This window comes from Mytilus edulis, chromosome 4 (assembly GCF_963676685.1).
Source record: "Mytilus edulis chromosome 4, xbMytEdul2.2, whole genome shotgun sequence".
NCBI classification, from domain to species: Eukaryota; Metazoa; Mollusca; class Bivalvia; order Mytilida; family Mytilidae; genus Mytilus; species Mytilus edulis.
In genome coordinates, this window is record NC_092347.1 from 79603700 (window position 1) to 79612759 (window position 9060).

The following is a 9060-nucleotide window of genomic DNA, read 5'->3' on the forward strand; positions in this document are numbered from 1 at the left end:
TTTTGTTATTTAATTTCATGGTTTAAAAAACAATTCCATTGTGACCTAATTTATAGGTTTCAATATGTATATATACATATATACATTTATCGACTATGTTCTTTCTAGTGTAATGAAAATTATTCACCCCCCAAAAACAAAATAACAAAAAACAAGTTTTTACACTTATTAATAATTCACCACTAACAATTAAACATATAATATTATTGACCTCTAAAGAAAACATTTTTCCTTTGTTGAATTTTTTTTCTTATGATTGATGCTTGTTCTGTCTTGTTCAAAAGGAAGACTTGACTAGATTTATACAAAAGCTAGTACAACCACGCAGATCAATGCCTTTTTTATTCAGTTATCCATTTATAGCTCAGCGAATATTAAAATCAAGAACAATGTCATTTGTATTTTTATTTGTCTTTCGTTAATGTCAAGATGTATTACTTGAAGTGTAAATTCAATGTTTTCAATAACTGCAACGAATTCAAAATACATCATAAAAAGATACTCTGATAGCTTTTTAAGACTGAAATATAGCAATTTTAAAATTTGTCATTTAAGATTTATGAGTTAATGTCCGTTGTCATAAATGGTCTTTAGAAAAAAACGATACTTGTATCATAAATGTCAATCTTCAGTAAACTTATATGCAAGTGTTTTTTTAACAAATTATTGTTGCAATAACAATTTATATGACATTCTAATAGAAAAGAAGTTACAGTAGCAATGCCATATGATAGGTTGAAAATAGGGGGGATATTTGAAGAAATAAATGGCCCCAGGTCAACGTAAGTTGGAAAACCCAATATCATGTGATCAAAAGAGAGAAATAGAGGTCAAAATATGACATAATCTTATAAGCCTAACTCATTGTCGTTAGAAGGCTACGGATATTGTGTTATAAAAGTAAAGCGAAGTCGTAGAAAAAATTGAAACTTGAGGTCATGTCAATGATAAAGTAATCAAACAGAACTATGTGGAGGGATTTAGAGTTTTGAGTTTGTGGAACATACATGGGTTCCAATAAAAGTTTTAAAGAAAGTGATTTATTCTGCATATACATTGTGTTTCAATGTTTATTAAAATAATTTTTTTCTTTTGTCAAAATTGCGCACGTTAAATCCTTTTGTGGACAGAAAGTTGTTATATACTTGACTGTAAGACCATGTAGCTTATCAGACACATTTGGCTGTTTTGGTGCATCATACATCGTCGATGTCAGGCATCGCATGCTACTTTAACCTTGTTACAAAAATATACATTTCCAAGATGAATTGCATTTGAATAGTTACTATTATAGTAAGATATATTAGTATACTGCAAAGTAATGACACTTTACTAATACAATATGAAGGTGTACTTATTTTCTGAAAAAATTGTAAAAAAAAATGTTGAATGATGACACACTTATTATTTTTATTATTCTTTTAACACAAACCATTAATAGCCCTAATGTTTGCTATTTGGTTTCAATGCTCCTTCAATTTCGTATTTGAATTGGTTTTTTGAATATTTTAATTCTAGTAACACTTATGGGTAATGCGTAGACAATATGTCCGTATGGTGTCTCAATTTATAAGTTTGGAATCTTTCCTATTTCCATATTAACATTTTCTTGCATACATGCAACATAGTGTATGTCTCTTATATATCTCAGTGGATTATATATAAAAGACCATATTTTCATAATGGTGATTTTTAACATACGTATGAGGTACAAAACTTAAGAAGATATTTGATTCCGTTTCACCCCACTATTAGTCTGATTCAACACGAATTTGTTTCGTACCACTAATTTATAACTAACGTCGACACACAAAAGAATTTTAATAGATAAAGAGGCCTAAGTCAATGCAACATATTTAGAAATTATAAATAATCATTAGTTTAAGTGGTTAAGTTACACCGAAGCGAGGTTAATATTATTCTACAACTCCAACAACGGAAAAAAGTTTGATACACACTGATCGAGTTGTTTCACTTATCTATCATGTTATTTAGCAGAACGTTCACATTCAGCATGCGTGTGACTCAAAACTAGATTTTGAAATATTTTGACAGGTGTCCATAATTTCTACAAATATACTTATGTATGTTATAATATCATGCTCTCTTAAATTCAAACTACAGCATATGAACAATCATTTTGACAAAATGTTAATAGCAATATTAGAAAATTTCCATTTCAGTTGTAATATTAATGATTTGTTTTTTTTAAAAGGAACTCAGGTGATTAGCAGTTTTTGTCTTAGTATTTGGTAAACTGCTGGTAGTTTTGAAGGTCATGCGTAAACACGATAAATTACCTATGCAATATCGGAAGTTGCAAATCTAATCTTTGTCTACCAACGACAAAAGCACTGCTTGAGTTATGATGTCCCAAGACTGTGTTCATGCACAGTTAACAAATTTATAAAATGTCTTTGGACACCTTCAAACATTCTGAAAACATAAAATAGTAATCAAAGGTACCAGGATTATAATTTGATACGCCATACGCGCGTTTCGTCCACATAAGACTCATCAGTGACTTACAGATCAAAATAGTTATTAAGCCAAACAATTATAACATTGTTCAATCATTTTAATTGCAAAGATAAAAGGTTAATGTTTGAAAGATTCCAATGTGCTGAGAAATGCACTTTTCTTTCTTTTTACGGGTACAAAGGAAACGCAGTTAAAAATATAACTGATTGATTTCATGACTAATCATTCTGTATTTGAATGAAAACATGTGTTCTACACTCTCGCCTTTTTGATTCTGTTAATATTGGATATTACGGTTTGATTATTGAACAAAGTTTTGAGAAGGCTGATAAGTTCGAAAGATTAAAGCTATGAGTACATACCAGATGCATAAGAATTTTTTCTTTCGATTGATTATTGAAATCAACATGTATATGCTGTTTCATAGTATGATATAGCTATAGGTGTCCTTTATTTGATCTTTCATGTACAATTGTCAATAAAGTCGTAAGATCAAGTATCAATCTAGGTCTGCTTTATACATTGAGATGAAGGACAACACAAGGACACGTGTCGAAATCAACACCATTATGTTACGTGTTGCAGGTTGAAACAATTAAAATGAAGTTCGAAGTCAGAAACATATATAAAAAACGTACACAATCAATTACATAATCGTTATCATAGTTTTCGTTAATGTCGCCGTTTAAAATGTCTTTTCATCTTTCGCTATCTGTTTCAGTTTAAATCAGGCCGTTGATTTTTTTTTTTAGTGTTTCACTTTTTGTTATGCCATGTAAATAACAAAAAAAACAGAAACAAAAGGTTATACGTTATTTTATATTATAGCTCGTTTCTGTGTGTATTACATTATAACGTTGTGTCGTTTGTTTTTTCTCTTATTTTTTAGTGTAAATTCACATTGCGATAAGACGTGTCACGGTACTTGTCTATCCCAAATTCATGTATTTGGTTTTGATGTTATATATATATATATGTTATATTTGTTATTCTCGTGGGATTTTGTCTATGTGTGTTACATTTTAGTGTTATGTCGTTGTTCTCCTTTTATATTTAATGCGTTTCCCTCGGTTTTAGTTTGTTACCCCGATTTTGTTTTTTGTCCATGGATTTATGAGTTTTGAACAGCGGTATACTACTGTTGCCTTTATTTACCAATATCACTGACCAACATTTACATAATACTAATCAACCACGAATCTTTATATGCAGACATAAAATGGCTTGATTTATATCCAAAAAGCTTTTTGAAAAATTTAACCAAATTGAGGGCTTAAACAAATATATATGACAATGCAGTAATTGCAATTTTTTATAATGACTCCTCAGTATGCAAACTGAACTATTTATTCGTATGAGGCAGACTTCATTCATGATTTATACAAGAAGAATGATTCTCTTTCATTTAGAATGTTGATATAAAAATGGGGTATGATTGCCAAAGAAACATTTTTTTACCACCATCTAAATGACGTAGAAGTTATCAACTATAGATCATCGTACGTCCTTCAAAACTAAGTTATATCCATACCGCATTGCATTTTAAACATGTCAAATGTCTCTAATATGTCTTGCAAACTCTCTGTTTGCCTGCATGCAGCTACATATGGAAAACATATATCTTCTATTCATACAATATTCTAGGGATCTCATTTCTCATTAGGATTTCATTTAAAGAGAATGATTCCTTGGAAAGAAGTTCACATGATAAACATGACCATTGTATTTTCATCAAGAACACATTAAACTTCAGACATTTACACTTTTCTAAACTTTCCTACAAATCTATTTTTACTTGAAATCCTCTATTGATTTGCGACCTAAGAGATCTTGGATATTTAAATTCATTACGATGAACATCAACAACTCAACTTTTAATACTGATACAAGATGACTTGCAGGATATAAAAAATATTTGATTTTAAAGGATATATTTGGAAACAGCTACTACTCAAAAAATCTTTGTATCAGTACGTCAATATCAGTCATGTAAGATACATGGTAAATATATATCCTTAAAGATGATTTCACCCTAAAAGGTTTACTCCCTCGACACAAATTTATTGTCTAGATATCTCGTTATTTCCTATCACGACTGACTTTCGGAGTTCACATCTCTGATTAATCTCAGTATCCTTTCTTCTGTTCTCTAGCTTAGTTTTATGCTGTAGTTGATTGCTTTTTTCTTTGAATGTTAATAGAAATATGTAATTGCTTGAAAATCCAATTGACTTATTGTCTCTATTTAAGTATTGAACCTATTAGCACGGAACTAGAATGCAACTTAAGTAATGAATGAGATAGTATGTTCGTACATTTTAGCAATATTTTTACATGATTTACATTATTTGAAACTTTTAATTGTGTGTAACTGAAGTTTATTTTTTCGCACCTAGATTTAACCGCGAGGAAATGTTATGTAAGGTTTAAGAGAATGTTTTCTACATCACACACCATTCGGCTGGTAATATAGAAGAATAATATGGAAAGTACACATATATGCATTTTGGTGGTGTTTTTTTAAAGAAAAAGTGAATAAGGAGATATGATGTATTAAAAGCAGACAATTTGCAAGTAGTCAACCAAAAAGAGTCATTATTTGATCTCTGAAATTGAAAAAAAGAAAATATTTTTTCATAAATGCAGTCTGGAAACTGAAGAGAAAATGTGTCATATACAATGTCACTGATACATTATAAACATGTGAAAATAAACGCATACTGGCATTAAACACATAGTCAATGCTCCTCAACTTTGTAATTGTTTGGCTTTATAATTATTTTTAAATGAGCGTCACTTATGAATCTTATGTATGAGAAATAATTATCACAGACGTAACAATATGTGAGTAAGTTTACTTTTGTGACAGTCAAAGTACCAACGGATGGAAAGAAAACTTTATAAATTGTAGTCACCAGAACTATATTTCTATATTAACCTTCACCATGAATGCCCTCAACGAAAACAAAACAAATGTACAAGTCGGAAACAGTAGCTCGTGCCTTCGCAACTTATATCAAGTGGCATTATAATCACTACTGAATATAACTAATCTGTTTCATCAAATCACAAATCATTTTCTTTTTATAGCGAGTTCTTATTTCCATAGATAACGTTCAATGTAAGAAGTGGATACATTTAGTACCTAGTCACTTGTAAGCAATATACATTAGTCAATGAATGTTGTTTTGAATATGTGCACGAGTTAATAGACATTTATAGTTGTTTTACACTTCGCAACTCATCAATTCAAAATTGAAGATATCGAAAATCTCAAAATGAAATAGGTAACTTTCTAATTATTTTAAAAAGAAATAAAGAAGAGAAATTAATGTATTAGCATCTGTTCAACGCAAATAACACTTCATTTTAAAACAATAAATGTAGGTGTTTTACTTAATAATTCCATGAATGTTTTGTCCAGGTTGCCATATATTAATGCATATTCGACTATCCAAACTGTTGCTCCAAATGTCTGTTAATCTTGAAAAATGCTCAGATCTGTCACTGAAAATTTCGGTATGTTTAAATGTTGTTTTCTTTTTACATCTCTTAATCGGATTAACTTTAAAAATTCGTTTAATTTGTTTTAACAATGGTTAAAGTTTTATAAATATGCATTTATCAGTGGCATACTTAACATCTTATCAATTCCAAAAGACAGGAAGTAATTGAACCTTATGTTCGTTGTTCAAATACATTTGTCTTTTTTTATTTGATAAACTAATGCTGAATAAACGATAGATGAATTGAAATTTTATAACGATTTCCAATCTATTATGGAATGAATCAAAGTGTATAAATTTTATTTTGTTAATAATACTCTGCTTCAAACAGCTTCAAACATCAAGATGCTAGACTTTTTTGGTTTGCCAGCATATTTGTTACGTTTGGAGGATTTGGTTTTTAACAGACATTCGGCTTTCTCATGGAAACAAACGGTGGTCCCCTTCTTGCCGACGTTTTCTTTGAATTTTATGAGGCTGCATTATCCAGTGTCTGAGTAGAAAGTTGATGAACCAAGGGGTTGTCAAAGAACGTTTCGTCCTTTTAAAAAAAATCATCGGAGGGTACCAAGACCTTGTTGATAAATATTTCGTATTAGCTTCAAAATTAATACACGATGGTCTTGACTTATAGATTCTGGGAGTGTACAATGAGGATTGGTTCATAACAAACAAAACGATACGACAAAAGAGAGAATTGTAACTACACCAAATACCCAGTTCAATGAGCATTCTAAATTTTTCCCGAGCGTTATCTTGGTTGCTCATGTTTTAGTAATAATCAAACCATTATGTTTCAGAAAAAGGCAATAAGTAGTTTACACAAAAATATATAGAAATTCTAAGAATAATGATAGTTTTTAGCTGGCTTAATACTATCATCATTAATTATGCACCAAACACATACTATATCGCGTAACTATGTGTATTCATATACTGCAAGCTAAAGGGAAGTAATTCTCAACAAGATATCTCCTATCTTATTTCAATACGGTGTATGTTCCCTTATGAGACAACAGTGGTAATATCACAAAAAAAAACCCAACAAGAAACATGAAGAAGAAATAAAAGTACAAATGAAATATGTGATCGGCAATGATTATTATTGCATATAATACCAATAAATTTGTAAACGAATCAAAATGACTTTTTAATAGTAAAAAAATTTCAAGTTTGTAACCACTCGTTTCCACTCTATGGAGATAAAATCAAAATTAATCTTAAAAATATCCATTTCTATCTGAAACGTTTGATATCAAAAGTACATATAACCTTTTCTACTAAATTGTCGACACATATTAAAGTCTTTAAGTTGTTTTCCAGATGGTAAGGAATCGTAAAGATGTACAAAAAGAGTTTGTTTTTATCTTCCTGCAAAAGAAAGTAAAATTATAAATTAAGATTATCTGTTATTATATAAAAATAATGTATTTCAATCAGATACCTTTTCCTTTTATCATACTTTGATAATAATATGTACTATGCAGTAGTAATACAAGAGTATAAATAATGAAAACCTCAAAACTAACTCACGTAAAATACCTGCATATTGGAAAAAAAACACCTAATTAAAACAATTACAATTGATATAATAAATAGGTAAATAACATCTATAGTTTAGCTCCTTTTGTCTTCCGTACATGTGTCTACCTCAAACTAATAGTTTTGTCAAGCCTTATAAAAAAGTAGATTTGGCATGATTGCTAATGAGACAACTCTCCACAAGAGATAAAAATGACACAGAAATTAACAACTAAAGGATACTATACGGCCTTCAACAATGAGCAATACTGCATAGTCAGCTATAAAAGGCCCCAAAATGACAATGTAAAACAATTCAAACGAAAAAACTAACGGCCTAAAAATAATGAAAAATTGGTGGAATAAATAACCAAAATAGACAAACGTTAGACACTAGTGATGCTTCCGAGACCATCTCAGTTATTCCGCAAAACAAATTGGAACAAGTTGAAATTGTTCCTTTTCCAAAATTACACTTGCTTCATGTATTATAGTGAACATTATACTATTTCTCATATACCACTTGACGTGTCAAAACATATATTTCACTGTTTTCAATAGTTATTACAATGATTACATTTTTAGCCTTTGCAGAAACAACTTTCTACAAATATTTTTGTTTCAAGGTGAAACGTATGTTCTAACTTACTATTTTAAAAAATGTATACAACAAAATGCACATAACAAATGATCAAAAGGGTCAAATAATAATTTAACATTCTCCATTGTACATAATAGAACGCTCAAAGCCAAATATTTGAAAGTCAAAGATATACAAACAACGAATCAATATGACTAAAACGGACCTAAAATTTAAAGTCAAATCCAACTAAAGTCATTTCTGCCTAAAAAAGGTGAAATATTAGTTCTTTGAATTTTTATTTAAATTTATGAACGGACAATTTGAAAGTTTTTTTTTATAAATCATTTCAGTACCGAAGTACTAACTACTAAGTTGATAATACCCTCTTGGACAATCAGTGCAAAGGCAGCTGTATCGATCTCGTACTGTTAAAAATGTAACGTTTGTATAAAATTGTTGTTCACTATAGAGATAACGGACTACAGCTGTATACAAGAAGATTTCTGATGACTAAAACATCTCCCTTCTTATTTATTTTTTGAATGTTCAACACGCGATTGTTCAAATATTAGATTATCGCGTAGATGTTATAAGAAGATGACAACTCCATATTCTTATTACAGTCATATAAAAATATTGCCACATTTATGCAGCAAAGAAAGAGACATGTTGAAAGTATAAATATAATCACAAAAATTAAAACAAAATAAAAAATAAAATTCGCCAATTCAAACTTTTAATCTTTATACCTTCATAAGTGCTTAATTCATAAAAGAAGTATAATACATTTGTTGTGTGTGGTTATTAATGATTTTTGACAGAGTAAAAGTAAGAAGGCAATCGAATGAAATATGATAAAGTAAGAAACGATATAAATGACTTAATATAAATATTGCCTTACACAAACCATACAATTACAGGAGAAGCTACTGTAGATGATTAATTAAAAATATAACCATAGTTAAATAA